This window comes from Rhipicephalus microplus, chromosome X (assembly GCF_043290135.1).
Source record: "Rhipicephalus microplus isolate Deutch F79 chromosome X, USDA_Rmic, whole genome shotgun sequence".
NCBI classification, from domain to species: Eukaryota; Metazoa; Arthropoda; class Arachnida; order Ixodida; family Ixodidae; genus Rhipicephalus; species Rhipicephalus microplus.
This window is the reverse complement of record NC_134710.1, coordinates 26,196,987-26,215,918: the sequence shown is the minus strand read 5'-3', so window position 1 is coordinate 26,215,918 and position 18,932 is coordinate 26,196,987. Positions and strand designations below refer to the sequence as shown.

The following is an 18,932-nucleotide window of genomic DNA, read 5'->3' as shown; positions in this document are numbered from 1 at the left end:
GTCAGACTGCGATGCTTAGAACTACTCATCATTAAGCTGTCGACGTCTAGAAAGAAATGTAGCTTCAACAGCGGAGCTGTTTGAACTCGGAAAGAGAGCGAAAGTGAGAAAGCAACAAACACTTATTTGCATGGCCCGAATAAACTCGGTCCATGGCAGTTACTGTAAACAGAAAATTCGGCGGGTATGAGTCACAGTAAAGCCGGTATGGGCCAAGGAGCTCGAATCAAGCCTAGCCATAGTAGAGCAACACACTGTGTTTTTTTTAATTTCAGAGACCCCAGAAAAATTATGAGGAACTTCAAACTGCAATACAATCACGTACATCTGAAAATCGAATCAGTAACACCATTGAAGCCAATATTCTCCATTAAATGCATTTCAAATTCAATTCGAAAAACTGAGGTTTACACAGGAAGCTCACAACGCGCATTACTCAGATTTAAATAGGAAATGTGGACGCGTGTAGTTTGCTGGACTGTCTTCTTGTAGGTGAAAATCCACATGAGAATTTAGATTCTAGAAATAATGTTTGTAGAATAGCGAGCATATAGAAGGGTGACTTACAGTCTCACTCCCCATTGAAAAAGGAGTATTCCAATTGCAATTCAACATTAGCCAACGCAACAACGATAACAACACACTTGTTACCGCACATGTGCGCTAGTGTCAAGTAGGCCCGCACGGCCGAGCATGGGGTTTCAACTAAAGCACAATCGTGCGCGTACGTACAGGAACGTCACAAAGTTTCCGTCTTGCCAGTGGTACCAAAGATGTAACCTCTAAAGGGCTTGAAGGTCGATGGCAGGTACGGCGGGTTCTCTTTAGAGTAGCTGGCTCCTTGCCGTCGTCCGCATAGCCGATCATCGCCAGTGACGGGACGCGTTAATAGAGATAGAACGATGGTTTATTTACATTATGAGAACGATGGAACTGTACAGAGATTCAGCTCAGATTCCGCTCTATGTACAACAGAAATTCCATGCTCATTTACAAAAAGTCTTCGGCTTTAGAGCGCGTCGTCTCTTTACAAGTAGGTCCGAAGAAGGTGGTGACCACTCTTGCCACAAATTAGGTGACGGAGTCTCGTGGTCCACCCACCGGAAAGGGTGCAGAAATTGGACCACTCGTGAGAAGAAGAACGTGGGTGAAAATGTCCAATATTTATCACGAGCGCACCACACAAAGACGCACCCGACCCACGCCTTCAAGAGATTGCAGGGCGAGGAGGTAGGGCCCAGTGGAGGGGGAAAGTTGGGCTCTGTAGAGGTTTTTGAGAGTGAAAAATTAAGAAAAAAGCGCGGACCTGTTCCTCTTTTTCAATACGAAGGCACCGACACGGCTCCACGCGGGGTGTGGCAGCTTGGGCTAGTTGGTGTGGCATGACGATAGTTAAAGCGCGAGAACAAAACGACGACACAGAGAAAAGAAGGGCACGAAGGACACGAGCGCTAACTGGCAACTGAGTTTTTGAAGGTAGTTATATTATATTTACTTTTCTGTGTCGTTTCCTTATAGACTTTTTTGCCTTTTTCTGTGCTTTTGTTTTTCTCTTACTCAATTTTTGCTCTTTGTGCCATATGGTTTCTGTCACATGGTTACTTTCTCCTCTATATATTTTCATGCTCTGCGCAATAAACTTAGTTGGAAGTTATCGCTCGTGCCCTTCTTGTCTCTGTGTCGTCGTTTTGTTCTCGCGCTATAACTATCGTCCACGCGGGGGTTGAGAAAGGGAAGTGATGAAGGAGGAGGAAGGAATGGGAGAAGAATAGATGCATTCATTTCTGTCAAGCGCGTTGCCGCCGGGAAAGAGAACATGCTTTTCGCCGGAGTCTGGACTCAGTCGCGAACAATAAATGACGTCACTTTTACGTCACTCACGTGTGACGTCACTTGAAGACTTGTTTTTCTTAAGTTAGCTTTGACTTTCCTCTGTGTCGCCACGGAGTGCCTAGTATGTCACGTGCTTGATGAATTTCGTCCCTAGTGTCATCTTCACTACCAACGCCTCCTAGATTTCCTGTGCCTGCCGGATGAGCGCGAAACGCCGGTCATCTATGGCGGCGCTGCCTTGGTAGGGGTAAGGGTCTTTGTACTTGGCCTTTGAGATCGGCAAATTTGGCGTTTGCTACTAATTTTAGAGGATGCCTTGTATTAAAAAAGTTGTTTAATGAATGATGGCGTCACTTACGTAAGGTTAATTATAATTACGTTTACGCCTTTTTAAAACTTTTTTGCGTTATTTTTGTTGTATATAAGCTTCAAAAATGTAAAAACCTATTTGAAGACATCCTTATTTGAGTGACGCCACCACCGTAGTTCCGACGACCACCGCTTCCCAAGTGACCGCCGATAATTCGACAGGCATAGAGTTTCTCAAAATTAACTAGAGGGCACTCTGGCTAGGGTGGCTAGGGAATTGAGAGGTGTGAAAACCGGCCGCTCCAAAGTTGCTCCCACTCGCGAGCTTGCAGCGGTGGCGCTGTAGTCGGAGGCGCTGCCAGCTTTCTCCTTTGAAATGAACCCGCGATGGTCGTTTCGAGTATTTCGCCAGTATAAGAGTTTTGTCAAAGTGAATATCAAGCAGCAATTTCACCTAATATGAATACACGCATCTTTCGCTGAACGAACATTTCATTAAAGCGAAGTTTTTGACGGAGCGTCATTCCGACAGCACCACTCTTTATATGCTTAGTGAAACCAAAACGGTTTTATTTTCTATAACATTGAACTATGTCTTAACGGAGTCAAAAAAAAAAAGCTTGCTCTAGCGGAGCAGGGTATCTCTGACGACGTTAGTTTGCCAACATTACCTTGTGCTAACCCGCGATAGATTGTGACGTTTGCTGCTAAATCTGCCTCGATAGTGCGACTTACCGAGTGCAGTTACGCATTGCTATTTCTCAATGGTGAACTTGTATTACAATTGAGGCAGTATTCTGAAACATGTGTAGAAACTGAGACAACACTTAGTTTCATGACTGCAGCAAAATTTATTACAGTAAGTCACTCATAGAAATTTTTAAACGTGACACAGGGCTTTAATCACCTGACTTTTTCTCGCTTTTTACATGGTTCAGACCCTTCAAAAAAAAATCTCGTCACTCGAAATAATCTGAACACTGCTTTGTTCAACTAATTGCAATGTTCAATGCAGCCAATTTCTGGAAACTGGAAAGTGCTTAAACGTCGTAGAAGACTGGCTACTAAATTTGAATGCAGGTGCACTGTGCTAAACACATGTGTCAACTTGGTTTCCATAGTCTCTACTAGTTTTACAGAGACTCTGACAGATACAGAAGTCCCCTTAGATCCCTTGCAATCTCTAGTCGCCTGCCTTAGCAGCTCGTCGAGTCCTTTGGGCAATCCTCCAACGTGCTAGCGTTAACCAGTCACTTTTTGCTGGTACGTAGTCCGATAAAAAAAGCTTTTCGTCTTTTTTGTTCTTTAGGCAAACTCTTGGGTATATATTTCGGCAGGCTTGGAAATAAGGTGGGTACAGCATAATCTCTTAAACTAGCCTTGTCACGCTGCATTTTTCCTGTCCTTCCACAATATGCACGAATTCTCGCGCGCTGAATCTAAAAACCAACTGAGAAGACATAATTTTCAGGTAAATAAACGTATTTATCGAAAAGCAATGGCCGAAGTGCTAAGAATGGCACAAAGTGTTCAATATCTTCACTTGCCGATGCCTTCCACACATGTACACAAGTCTTTTCTGCCCTTAAATAAATTCAAAACATTTACCATGCGTCAAAATGTTTTTAGCTGATGGCAGTATTTTCCTGGAGCGCTTTGTCCGCCCTTGCGATGGTGCGCTCCCTTTTTTCTAACCTGCCTTTGCATGCTAGAGCGCACAAAAAAACGGGAAAAAATTTCAGCGCACCATCTGTATTCCGCGTTGCACCCAGGCAAGAAAAACAAGTCCGCAGCGTTTTTCTTTCTTCTTTGTAGGAGCCCTTTAGTGTTTTAAGGGCAAACATAACAACGTCGTCGCACCTCGTGGAACACAAACAATGCTGAGAAGCACTTGCCGCGAGTGACCAGCAGCCTCCCTCGGCTTACACTGCACCTGCAGCCGTCTCCGCCGTGCTAGTAGCCACGCTAGCAGCAGTGCCTCCGATCGCCGCGCTAAATCACGACCTAGCGGAGCTCTCGCGCACCACCGCGCCGCTCGGCAAGGGAAACACGGCTCGCTTTTCACACCTCCCCATTCTAGCCACCCTAGCCATGGCCGAGCACATAGCAGCAGACGACACCAATTCAAGCTGTGCTGTACTCTCGTAAAGGCGGTATACGTCGCAATGGCAATTTGTGCGGTATTTGGCTGCCGAGCGCTAAGCAATTGCAAATAGCACCGCGATGAACCCGGCTTGGGAATGTTTTGCGTGCCCAAGGTAGTCAAGCACGACATGTGACCAAAAGAGCTGTGCGAGGGGCGAAGGATCGAGGACATCACTTGCGCGCATCAATCGTAAGGACCTCAAAACAGTGAACAACTCGTCTGTGCGGGCGTCACTTCTTAACAGGCAAGTTATGTTCCGGATCTCCTCACATTTTCACTCAGTGAATCGTCGCGCATCGGTTGGTCAAGCGTGATGTAAATTTTTGTCGAAAGGGTGATGCATCGCACTGATCACAACAAACACGCTTTGCTTTTCAGGAAAGCCCGCTTACCTCTTCGATGACACGAACGCTGACTAGGCGCCAGACACGTTGGTGGGCCATGGTTGATTGGAACAGCCGGCGTCGAAATCTGCCCGGTTCGAGCGCCGTAAATTGCGGGCGGCGACAAGCGCGGCTACATAGGCGACTCATGCGAAGCTGCTTCACCCAGTGTTTGCGACGCCATGGACGCGGCCGACACGCGGATGATCCGTGTTCCCCGCCAACACTGCTACCCCAGGCTGCAGTTTCACTGTGTGAAACGCGGAGCGCACTAAAGCTCACCTGACCAAGTACGACGACACTATGAGAAGGCAACTTCTTGGTTGTGATGTATACTGCAGCCATCCGCCAGTGAAATAGTTGTGAGAGTCTAGCCACTTGTAATATGGTCAAGCGAAACATAATTCGTCGACAGTGTTAAGTAATTTGTAATGTAAGCGTGGGTGACATTCGGTAGCAGGCTTGTATTGAGGGCGTCTTGAGCACCAACCCGCCGCTCGTACGGATCCATGGCGTCGCATAGGGCTATTTTTACCCTCTATCTGGCCCGACAAGCTCGCCAAAGTAAGCAAGACAGTGTTCTGCACGATTCTCTATAGCCAGACGGGCAGGGCAGACGATGAAAACACAGGCACTATGCCAAACGACCCACCGCTTGTAAATAAACACGGCGCGGCAGCGACTCCGTGAGCTCCGCCATGGCAGACGCAACACCGCAAGACAGAAACTGATGTCACGTGCATGAAACTAAAACATAACAGACAAATTACAACACTTTTCGTTGATGTTTAGTAGCTTAGGAGCGTTTTTTACTCTCCTACAATTCTTGGTAAGCTATGACATTGCCTATAGTGTCGAGCCTATGAAAAAATTGTTTTTGAAAAAGAATGTTTTTCGCAAGTTGGTGACATCGCCTAATTAAAATAATATAAAAATTAGATACATCCTTGAATAAAAACACTGTGTGTCCAACCGGTACTACATTTTCTGCAAAATAATGGTGTCGCATAGTTGAAAGCAAATTGATTAGTGTGTTGATTTTTTTATACGTGAAACCAGCATCACAAAGGAGGTAGTTTTAAGTAGTCAATATATAATTAAATACCTGTGAGTAACAGATAATGTAGCTGTACTTTCCCATTTGCGTTGTCATTAATGTGACAGTGAGGCCCCACGGGACGGCTTCAAGCTCTTCCATAGTAAAGTACGAAGTACTCAAGATCATTACCCATATTTTCTAACCCACTCCCCCACCCCAATTTTGAGCTATGTGTGCTCTTTCGGAGCCCCTTTTTTTTAATATACCACCTGTGAAGGCACGGGACGGCTTCCCATAGTAGATTACATAGTACTCTGATTCGGTAGCCAGTTTTTTAAACACACAATGAATGCAGTGCCAGTGCAAACTGCTCAAGGAACACAAATATGATGAAAAATGGAATGCACCGTTACGATTGTACTCTCGGCTGCTATTAGTCGTTGTTCAGTTCACGATTAGGCGGTGATAGCGGTAGGACCTTCGAAGCAATACCGAAGCGATACCGGCAAGGAAACCGAGCCGTCGTGGTAACCATTGCTACCACTCTGCCCAGACTGCGAGGCTTAGGACTAGTCACGATCACGCAGTTGCCGTGCATAAAGAAATGTAGCTTCAACGGGGGAGCTGTTTGAGATCAGAGAGAGATAATCAGACACTTATTTGAATGGTCGGATTAAGCTCGACGCATAGCCGATGTTAAAAGAAAACTCGGTGGGCATGAGTAACAGAAAGCTTGTATGGGCCAAGCAGCTCGAAGCATAGCATAACCCTGTATAGTATATTAACGCAGTTTTTTTTCATTGAGCTTAGAAGAATTATGAGTAACTTGCAATACAATCACGTACTTCTTAAAGTCTAATCACCAACACCACTGAAACCACAATTATCTATAGAACGCATTTCAAATTCAGCTTGAAAAACTGAGGTGTACGCAGGAAGCTCGCTCGCGTAGCAATTACTCAGATTTAAATAGGAAATGCGTGGACATGCAGTATGCTGGATTCTCCTCTTGTAGGTGAAAATCCACATGACATGAGATTCTAGAAATAACGTTTGTGGAGTAGCGAGTATATAAAAGGGCGACTTACAGCCTCACTCCCCTTGAAAAAAGAGCATTCCAATTGCCATTCAACATTAGCCATGCAACGTAACAACACACTTGTTACTGCTACCGCACACTGGTGTCACGTAGACGCGCAAGGCCGAGCGTGGCGTTTCAACTGTAGCCCAATCGTGCGCGTACGTACAGTAAGGTCACAAATGTTGCCGCCGTACCAGCGGTACCCAAGATGCAGCCCCTGTTTTTCTCCTTGGGCCATCAAAGTGGCGCGACGCCGAGAGCTACACACACAGCTTAGTGTCAAGGAAAACCACGGTCTTGTATAGGAAGCCATCTTGCACAGCGACCAACGAACAGTAGTGCACGTCTGAAGCATTTACGTTGATGAAATGGCAACTGAGCAAAATCAGGGCTCATTCCCTGATGTGTGGCCACCACCGTTACACAATTTTAACGTTGCAATGTCCAAGGAAGACGCGACCGCGACGAAAGCGACGAGCCGCTGGTCTTTTGGGGAATGGTGCCATCTGTAGAGAGCATGCTCCGACGTCAACCGAACGAAATAAAAAAAATTGGAAAGATGGGTTAAATTGGAGCATGTCAAGGCATTGAAAGCGAGGAAAAGTCTTCCATTTTTTCCCCAGTGGATGCGCAAATTGGATTGAGAATGCATGTGCAACTGCGTTCTCCGCACTAGTCGAGCGCCAAGCCGAGCAGTGGCACCACCATAGCAGCGGAAGAAGCACGGAGGAAGGAAAGATTCCTTCATGACGGGAAGCGGAAAAAAAAGGGGGGGGGGGGGGGGCAGCGTCTCGCACGGTGGCAAAAAGGCAGCGTCTCCTCCGTGTGCGCACAGAACTGGCTCTTGTGCCGCACGAAAGTGACGTCAATTTAAAAAGTATTACCTAAAGCTGCTTATATATACAAATTATTAATGTGTAATGCGTTGAACCTACAAAAAGTTTACTAAGCAGGTGTTTAACGAGTCAATCAGCCTATATTTGTCAATTAAATACCTAAATACAAGTATTTTAAATACAGAGGGGCCGTGGGCACTGCGGCGGCGAAAGGTAAACACTGCGAGATGGAAGCTGCTTGCGAAGTGTTTAGGTGTTAAAAACTCCGACAAAATCGTGGCCATGGCCTAGGCCGCCCCCAAGGAAGACCGGAGACTCTGTGTCGTCGCTGCTTCATGTGATTTCTGGATGCCCAGTGGAACCTGGTGGTTGGAGCTAGCGCGGCCGTCCACCGAGCGGCAGCTTCATCTTGGTGTGTGCACCATAAAGTTTCGCAGTATGAAGTGCGGATTATTGTTCTTGGTGTAACGGCAAAGATGTGCGCCCCGCGTTTCTTCGCCACCGGATCCTTCCAGTCGTCGGTGAGAGGCGAGAGAAGACCGTAGCGATAATGCAGCCCGCGGTCAGCATCTGTGTGCGACGTGTGGTTCGAGCGATCGGCAACGCCGGGACCCGCAACAAGTGGGTTCACTTCCTGACAACGGCGGAGGAGAAGACAGCCGTGAAGGAGGAATTCCTTCAATTCGGACCCATACGTGGCGCGATCGGATGCGTTGATGGCTGCTTCGTCGCATCGAGAAGTGAGCAGAATAACCTTGCGGCGCCGCGAAGGTTATTTTGCCCTCAGCGTCATCATGTTCGTAATTAGCGGTGTTCCCATTTTCTCGTGCGGATTTGTTTGTTTGTTTGTCGCAGTGAACCGTGGCTCATATTGCTCTTGGTTTTCCCAGATTTGTGTCGCAGACATGCCGATCCTCGAACCGGGATTGGACGACGACAGCCACATCTGTGTGGGATCGTGAGTCTAACTTCCCAGTGAGAAGTAAACATATCCTCTACTTTTTACGTTTGATGCCAGTGTTTGGTACATTAAAAAGATTTCCTGGCGGTATTGATGAAAGTTCAGCGCAGCACTCACAACTGGCATTATGTCGCATGGTACCGGTGCACAATCTCTCAGCAGGCTTAGCTGCTCCAGTATTATTAAGGGTTGCATTATGTCATGACAACCTCATCGTTATACACTCTAAAAATGTTTACACTCTAAAAGACGTAAAACGGGTGTACACATCAGAAACACTCTTGTAAACACCCTTTTTATGCTCTTATTTTAAAAAATAAGGTGTTCGTAAACAAAACTTCCCCAAAACACCCCAATTACACCCACAACAGAATGTCAAATGAAAATATCAGTCTGTGTATCATGCACATGTACAAATGGCCTCACTGCTAAGCTGCAGTGGGTACGCAATGTGAAAAAATACAAACGAGGGTGGCATAATAAAGTACATGCATACATCTTTAATGACTGCAAACATGTTGTTTTCTGGATCATATGACCAACGAACAAAATAAAAAGATGAAACACAAGACAACCAGCATTATCGAACAGATTTGATCATAGCGACATTGACAAAAACCTAATGTGTATTAGGTCATACATCAGCTTTCTACATTAGCTATACTCTCTTTGTTGTAGAAATGTCAATAAAAACTGCAAAAAATGAAAGCATCTTGACCTGCATGCCCATGGCACTTCGGAACATTCGGCGACAAGTAAATAAAAGTATTCAGCCTATATATGCCTTTCCAAAGATATGTGTGTGTTGGCACACAATCAACGCATAATCCTATACTTTTTTGCTAGTGTTGACAATATATTGATGAAAGTGCTTATTTATCAACAAACTATCTCGTACGTCTCTCTTAACCAGGAGAGAGGTGCTTGTAAAATGTACCTCACATTCTTTCATAAACTCTAGATGGGAAACAAAAAAGAGGCAAGTGCATAAAGTGACAGCCCTACACTTTTGACCACTACTTCACTGATAAAAAAAAGCAAAATTATCGTGCATTAAGTATATGCTCTTAAGTTAGGTGCACATGAATTATTTGGTCAAATGAAAATCTGAGCCTCTACATCATACACATGCAGAAATGTACACTGCTACACAAGCAGAACAGGTTTGTTTCCAAAAAAAACAAAAGTGCACTGGCCACGCTTCGGGCAAATATCAGTATATACCACAACGAGCATTTATAACTGTTCTCCCTTTGTGTTCTCTCAGGTACACAGGTTCAGCAGTAGATTCTTGTAATGAGCTTAGGATCATGTGCTCTTCAGTGGCATCGACAACATACACGTGAAAATGGTCATCAAAGGAAATGGAAATGGTCATCTCAAGGATCCTTCCCACAATCACAAGAACCCTGTTCACAAAAAGTATTTCACTTAGCTGTAAAAACTGTTGATGAGAACGATCACGGACATCATTGACAATAACACACCCTGCTCTATATGTCCTGCCATCCATTCTTACAGCTTTCACTGAAAATATACAAGTGCTGCTCAGATTGTTCTGAATGACATACTCTTTGGCAGTGTCAGATAGGTGTTCATAAAGCACCTGGCAGCAGCCAGCACTGGCAGAAATGTCTGCATTCTCATCGTAAGTGAAAGAAAAACACTAAAGATATTGGTGTCGCATAGCTAGGCTATGGGAAATGTTTTTGAAATTGTGGATCTTATGAGAAATCTCCTTAAAATATTGGTGCTTCGCTTCGAAGCGCATTGTCCAAAGCCCAATTAAAGGGCCGTACTTTTGAATGAGTGGAGGGTAGTGGATTAGGTAGTGCATTTTGCATAGCAATGATACAGAAGGAAACAATGAGGTGAAACCTAGCAAGAAAAAATGAATTTTTCGCTGCAGGCATTCCACATAACAGACTGGAAGCTTTCAGCACATGGTGATATCCATGATATCATGGAGGAGCAAGTAAAGTTGCCAGACTTGATCTTCTGATCGTACACACTCTCCGACAAAAAGAGACAAGTGGCGAAACAAACAGAAGGACTGTGTAGCTGATCCTTTGAGTGATGTCTTTAATTGAAGAAAGGTGTTAAAAATAGCTTCTGGTCTATTTCGCACATCACCTGGATCATAGCCCCATGTGGAATTGCATCTGTTTAGAAACTGAAGTGAAAAGAAACCTTTTGAAATTAAATTACCAATGATATGCTTCATTGCAAATGTTAAGACGCCTTCATTTAAGTCATGCATTATATCTGGCGGGAAGTGTTGGATCGGATCAAAGCCATCACATTGAAGAGCACAGGAGCTTTGAACTCCATGGAACGATGTCATAGGCAATCCAGCTCTAAGCATGGTCAAGTGGTGATGGTGGCCAGCAGGTGACCTTAAAACATAGTCACTTTCTAAAAACTTATAGTTAATTTCAGTGTGCAGTTCCATGCAAAATCTGCAAACCCTACCATGTGCAAAATTACATTTAAATCCTCCCATTTTATGGGTAGACAGGTTGTCACCTGTAAAAACAAATATGGAACCTTTGAGCAGCTTTCCTTTCACAACTTTACCCTGAGTTTCCAACATTTTCACATCTTCAATCAAAGGTGCCAGGATCTTCGGTAACCCATATGTGCTCACAAGTTTGTCCCTTACTAAAACAACCAAATTAATTCCTGTTAGAGCAGAGCGGAGTTTAGCACTGAAATTCAGCACTGAGAAATAAACTGCTGTAAGTATGAGTGCCTCGTTTGCTACCTAGAGGGTTGCAAACTTCAAATTCGTCACTATACAGTTGCAGACAAATCTTATTGATGTCCCCTACAAAGTATTTGTGTTCGCTAAATGCACTCCTATGAAACACTGAACAAAAGTAGTTATCCACTTTCAATGGGGTGCTGAAGTCTCCTGAAGGGGTGACATTCTCAAGGACTCACTTGAGCACTTCACACAAAGGTACATACTCCATTGTATCAGCTTTTCCATTAGGTGCTCTATCTAGAACAATTGTCTTTGGCTCAACGAATAAAAAGTGCATTCTCCAATAATTAGATCGGCCTGAAGCAGTCAGCAGCTGGTTCTATTCACGTATTTGCAGCACATCATCAACTATATTAGCCAACTCTATGTTGGAGTGGAGCCGATCATCTTCTAGAATAGCCTTTACAAAAAATATGACATCATTGGCAATTTCGTGCAGTGTTGACTCTGGAAGCCGTCGTTCCTATTTCCACTTTAAGAGCAACTTTGCAAGCTGATTTACGTAGTTCGGAGCACTAGCCATGGAGGACTCGCCTTCTTGGCTTTCTTCAGTGGTGTCCATATTGCCTGAACCAACTTCTGCAGCATTTCTGCTCGTTTGTTCAGTGCTTAAAGACACATTCTCACAAGGAGCCAGGTTTTGCTTAACCATGTCACCATGTCTTCTGTACACATGCTTCTTGTACGATGTAAAAAGTCTGAACGTTTTAATGCACCCACGCAAACCACACACCCAGTTGTGTTCATGTCCATGAATTGTATGAAGATGCTGGAAGAGCGACCTCAATCAAAATGCAGGGCAGGTGCATTTCGAACAAAGAAAACAACAGATTCCAGGCATAGTTCCCTGGCTGATAGTGCTGTCTACAGCTGATGCAATATCCTGCATGAAAGAAAAGGGGTACAAAATCAAAAGGAAGGTTTGCTTCCTTTGCAGGTTTCATCCTAAAATGTGAAAAATGTTAGATAAGTTGGTTTTGAACAGCTGTCATTGATTTTAAACAATACATTTTGAACTCTGAGAGAAATCCTTATGTATATGTCAGGGCACTGATACTTGTTTGCCAAAGTGAATTTCATAGAATACTTATGTCTTACAACAAATAAAAGCAACACCTACTCAAAAGATATGAACTAAACATGATTAAATTGTGCCAAAGGATGCCGAGTTAAGCGTGATGTTTAGCTTAAGAGTTTCATCTAGGGGTGCGAAAACGTTCCGTAGTATAAATAGCATAGTCACAACTTCATCATTGTATTCAGATTTACCTATAAACCTATACCAGACTTGCATAACCAATTTTGTTTAATATGGGGATAACAATTCATATCATAGTGAAAAGATAGCATGGAAAAGCAAGTGAGAGCTCTACTTTCCAATTAGGCTGAAGGAGATCTGTTGTTCTGTTGTTGCACAGAGGAACTTGTTATTCAGGGAAGCACATGGGTAGGATAACTTGAATTCTGAAGCGTAAGAGTTTGTGCATGTTTACATCAGCTGTATATGGTCTTATATTCGATCCATGAGCATCGCTATGTTAAACTGTTAAGCGATTGCTTTGCCAGTATTTCTTGTCATAGTATGAAATAATCTTGGACACAAAATGTTGAATGTACAGGCCCAAGCGTTTCGGTGCATGCCAGTTCACCCTTGCAGTGTTCGTTTATTTGATACGGATACAAAACTACAACGTTATCAGTCCGAGATGACTGCGTGCAAGCGCATCTGGAAAATGGTGTTATGGGTTGACATGCAGGATGAAAAAAAAAAAAACTAGAGCTTATGAACACAAGTACTTAAGTTAACCTTATTTTACACCTAATAAAAACAAAGTTGAGAGATAATGAGGAAGAAACATCCGGTAAAGTAAAAATCCCTGTGATTTTTATCTACAATAACCTACTACAAATTACATACCATTGTGTTTGCATTTAAATGGGTGTTGTACGAGTCAATATTTTGAAGTTGTTCGCCAGAGAAACTCCTATTTGATTTATAAATTCACCTACTCAAATATTTCAAATTGCTGGAATCGTTTTCTAATATAACAAAAGTATCTCAAAGGAACTCCCAACTTCCTATGATGCTGCGACAACGCAGCTGGCCGTTCACATATCAAGCTTCTGAGACGCTGATAAAGTCTTCAGACAATCATAGAGCGAGCCCTGCAGGATTATAAATTAGATAGAAAAAATTTCCGAATTTCAGCAGAGGTCTATGGATTCTGTACATCATGAATTGCCACTGTAATAAAGAGTAAAAATTAAGTAAACAATATCAGTCATTATTAGGAAAACATTAATTATGAACAGTTTCTTTTTATCTGCACGGCAAACAGATGGCATGCGTGGACACAGTTCAAAATTTTAGTCTCGAATTTTTCATTCACCTTTCTCCACAGAAAGGTTGACTTTCACACGATATCTATCTGGCCCTACCCTCCCACCCCACCCATTCCTTTTTCAAAATATATGCCACTAACATCAGCCTTCATGCCTTAACAACAAACATAATCGAAATTTCCGGCTCATACAAATTACCAACAGGGTGAAATAGAACGTCGGTGCATGTTTGGTGACCATCTTAAATTTCGCAAGATAAACATACTTTGTTGTCCTAATCCTCAGGACAACATTACTCATAATCTCACTAATGAAGAAGTGCCTATGAAAAAAAAGGCCTTCCATCGAGGAACAACCCCTTTTTTTGCGAATGGCCCGAAAATGGCAGGATAAAGATTGGAATGGAACTTCAATAATATTCTACAAAAAGACTATTGCACCTGTTGGTCTTATAATTTTTGGCATACCTAGAATTGGCAATTTTACTGAATTACTGAATGACTTATCTACGTATATATATATATATATATATATATATATATATATATATATATATATATATATATATATATATATATATATATATATATATATATATATATATATATATATATATATATATATATATATATATATATATATATATATATATATATATATATATATATATATATATATATATATATATTCCTAAAACTTCCTAAGATGCCCGCTTACGAGCCTCTGCCCCAATACGCGGTACCCCTCTTTCTACGACGAAATGTTGATGGGGCTCCGAGTAGTAAAGGCTTAGAACTTCCTAAAAAAGATCTTTTTTGCCCCACACAGAACCGCCAGTGCCAGGAGGCGCCGTCTAGTCGGGAAGAATGCGTTAGTGAAAGGAAGCATACACAGACCACTGACATCAGAAAGGTGAAGGGGAGAAAGGGGAGAGAGATGAAGGGGGAAGTGGAAGGAAGAGTAGAAGGGGGGCGCCCGGGGTGGGGGGGGGGAGTCCACCTTATATTCTTTTTCCCTTTTTTTCTTTGTTGTTCTTTCTTCTGTCTTTTTTCCTCTTTCCTTTCCCTCTGATTTGAGAGTGTATAAAGCTGAGCACCAACAAACTGTACCTTTAATCCTGATGAAGGCCAGACTCAAGGCCGAGACGTCGAATTAAACCACGTTGTGACCACTCACGGATATTCTACTGGACTATATATATATATATATATATATATATATATATATATATATATATATATATATATATATATATATATATATATATATATATATATATATATATATATATATATATATATATATATACATATATATATATATATATGACAGTCACAACATTCCCACCTCTCCAGGGCATTGCCACACATTGGGTTAATTATGTTAGCAAGTGTGTCAAGTGCTACTGAGCACGATAATGTATAACGCCAACCTAATATGTTCACTCAAGGGCATGCCTCTAAAAACACAATATATTGAAAATCAAATAAAAAAAGCCCCATTTTGTTTTTTCTTTAAACTGGCTATAATACAAGTGCAGAAAAAAATTTGAAAGTACGGCATTAGAGAATTTCTTTGCATTTTTTTAGAAGCAAAAGTCCCAGTACTACAACATAACATTTTCTTACATAAGTTGCAAACGCATGCTGTCACCGTAGTCAGTAAAGTTAATGAAACCAGAGGGATGCACACAAACACATTCCACTAAAGCTAATTACTTTTAGAGCAAACATGAACATGAATACACACAAAGGGTATTGTCGTCTACAGTACATCTCTAATGACATATTAGAAGTCGGCATCACTAATTAAGAGTAGAAATCGCAATGTAATTTATTTGAGCGTGAAGAACAATGCAGTCCGAATTTCCTTTCATTAGTGGCTGTTGGGGTCCGGGGTAACGCTTGGGTACTCGCTGGAGCCCTTGGTGCATGGTCGGGAGAACTTTAAACCAAGGACTGGAGCCGTTGAGAACTTTGCCTAGGGATAGTTGCAATGCGTCTTTCGCCGGAGCCAAGGTTCGACCACCCCCATGCCTAGGCTGGCTTCTTCGAAATATTGCGGCGCTTTCCTCAGATTCCCCGAGGTTAACTGTATATAGGAGAGGAGCCTTCCTTCATGCTGCGCCGGGGTGAACGGTGTTGATAGTGATCTTTGGCCGGCACCGGCACCGTGGGACCCGCACTGGCCGCAAATTCGCCTTCTCTGCTGCACGATTCGAGAGGCGCACTGAAGGGTGGCGGCTTCGCATTCGCACTGTCGGGCGGTATTCTCTCTTGGTAGGCTCTCACTCGGCATTTAAATATTACACAAGGTCCACTTTAATATTCACACTCATAAAACGTGTATACCACTTATTAATATGATGCTAAAACACTTATCAATGAAGCACCTGATAAAGTGGTGCGAATGTGTTAAGCATGCGCGATGCCCCGTGGTGCAGGCAGAGCTATCAGCATGCTATTCGCTGACTATGTTACCGCCTATACGAAGGCGTAAGCCACAAATGAACGCTTGCGGTGCCTTTTGCTCATATGTTTTGAACGCACTTAAAACGAGATTCTTAGAACTTTTCGAAACCTACCGAGTGTATGCTTCCGCTTGACCATCCCGCTTGCAGGTAAAGTGCCTTGCAGTGTGAACTTTTTTTTTTTTGCTATTTTCAGCTATCTGTCTTTAACCGCATTATGTTGCGCCAGCTCGCGCAACGCACGCTATACTCTGTGTACACGAAGACGTGGAGATTCATGGTAATAAGGGCTGCAGCGCGAGCACGAAGGTGCTAGAAGAAACGTGAAACGAAAGGCGAGGCAAGGAAACCAAAGAGGACAACACGAGACGTGGAGAGCTGGTCACGCGATCCATGCTTCTGCATGCGTGAGCTTCCGGGAGGGTACGGATGGGCGAGGTGATGGTCATTTTTCGCGCCATTTTTCGTTCTCTACCAACCAAGGTATACGCCGCCGATGCCAAATACTCTACGGAACGAGCTCTATTGGTATCACGTTAATAAACTTGACAATTTGTCGGCGCTTCAGTTCGCAAAACGCACCGCGCGTGAAAAAACTCTCAGTCCAGCCGTCAAAAGCGCCTTGAAATTCTCCGCCGTAATCATCACGCTGTGCGTAACTGCTTCACCGATTCAGCCGACTCTCTCCATAAGCAGGGGTCTCAAGGCCATGAGTATGAACTGCGCATGTGCAGAGATTCGCATTGCTCAAGCTACCCTCCGCCGATTGCACCGCGCAGATGTCCGTTGGATACACGTGCGGCGCATGCTTTCGATAATTGCGCGGGTTACCTGTTGCCACCGTGGTATTTGCCTTCAAGTGGTGATAAGAATGTCACACGTGGTGAAATGTCAGCAAGGTTCTATTTGGCGTTGCATAAGTGGTTGCCAGACTGGAAGGGTGGTTGTTGCCAGACTGCCGCTAAATATGGCAGAAAATGTTTTTTTTGTAGTTGTGGCTTCTCCGCAAGAGTTTGGTGCTATCCGCGGTGCACTTCTTCGGTGCGGAGCCTAGCAGAAGTCGAGCGCGGTGCTGCTGTGCAATTAAGAGGCCATTTCAATTCTGTTTTAATTAACGGAAGGAACCGAGCCTAGCAGAAGTCGAGCGCGGTGCTGCCGTGCAATTAAGAGGCCGTTTCAATTCCGTTTTATTCAACGGAAGGAACCGAGCCTAGCAGAAGTCGAGCGCGGCGCTGCTGCGCAATTAAGAGGCCGTTTTAATTAACGGAATAAACCTCCCATTACAGAAGTCGAGGCGCGTTCTCTTGCTGTGTGCGCAGCTGTGCGATTAAGATATCGCGTCTCAGTATTAGGGATTACGGGGAAAACTGATTAGAGTCGCAGGAGGGGATGCGCTGCCCCCCTTACTTTTCTTTTTTTTTTTCTCTCTCAGCTGATCGTGTCGCGTCGACCGCGCGCTACGACGGGGGACGCTACGCTTCCGCGGATAGCACCAAACTCTTGCGGAGAAGCCACAACTACAGAAGAAAAATTTTCTGCCAAATTTAGCGGCAGTCTGGCAACAACCACCCCAAAGTCTGGCAACAGACTTATGCAACGCCAAATGGAACCTTGCCGAAATGTCTGGTCGACGTGCCTCACCTTCACATGAAGAGGCCGTACACTCTGAGCAGTGGCACATTTGAGAACCTTAAACAAGCCATTGCGGTGTGCCCCATCTTGGGAAACCTCGTCGCGCTGTCTACGTCTAGATTTTAGGTACGTGAATGCTTTCGTGTTCAGTTCCTGAGTGAACCGTAAAGTTTTTGTGTGAAAGATGCATTCATTGGCGTTGCTCTGCGGAATTTCAGCGATAATCTAGGGGATGGTGTTGCCAAGCGAACGTCGCTAGCATACGCCATAGTTTCCGATTCCCGCAACCACGCCACGACATACGTTAGTTGAATTCGCGCTTCGAAGAAAGCCACTCAGTAGTTTATTGCTCATAAATTTTGTCAGTAGAGAAGTGAATTGAACAAGTGTTTGCCAAAATCAAGGCGCGTGCATCGCGCATTTTTTTTTGTTTTAGTTGTGTTGTACTTCTGCGACATACCCGATAACTGCGCCGCTCTACTTATTCTTTCAAAGACACCCTGAATGGAACCGAAAATGTTTGTGTGAGAGTTGCACCCCTTGGCATTGCTGTGTGGCATTTCAGCGCGATAAACTATCTGATGGTGTCGCTAAATGAACGTCGCTAGCATTCAATTGCCGCAACAAACTTACTTCAAATCGCGCTTCGAAGAAAGTCAGGCCGTTGTGTTTTGCTTATATTTTACGTCAGTGGAGCAAGAGTGCGTCATTGCTTGTATGTTCAAAACACGCACCTTTTCACGTAATTTTTCTTTCTTGGAATGTACACTACGGAAGCACGTAGATTTTTTTCATGCGCTCATTTTTTTTCTTTTCTTCGATTTTTTTTTTCGGCGGCAGCACGCCGGATGCTGCCTGCGCTTTCGAGGGCACGCGCGGTGCTTTTGGATTTGTTCTTTCCGGCGGCTCTCTCTTCTTCTGAAGCCGAGTGTATCTTATCTATTCTTTTTGAAAGGGTGACCGCTTGTTACTTTATCGTTGATTGCTCGCCATGGCGCGATGACACCTGTTTCCGTGCGGTGCTAAATTGCACAAACGATGCCGCCGTGGTTGACTTTCCTGTTTTGGAGACTCGAAAAAGCGCTAACTCCGTCTCTTTGTCGTTGAGACGAAGGATTATTACTCGTTGTTT

The 18,932-nt window shown here is 43.8% G+C and overlaps 1 pseudogene; it reads right to left on the bottom strand.

The window, feature by feature from the left end:
• Positions 1 to 9,065: 9,065 nt before the first annotated feature.
• LOC142774948 (uncharacterized) lies at positions 9,066 to 12,196 on the bottom strand (annotated as a pseudogene).
• Positions 12,197 to 18,932: the final 6,736 nt, after the last annotated feature.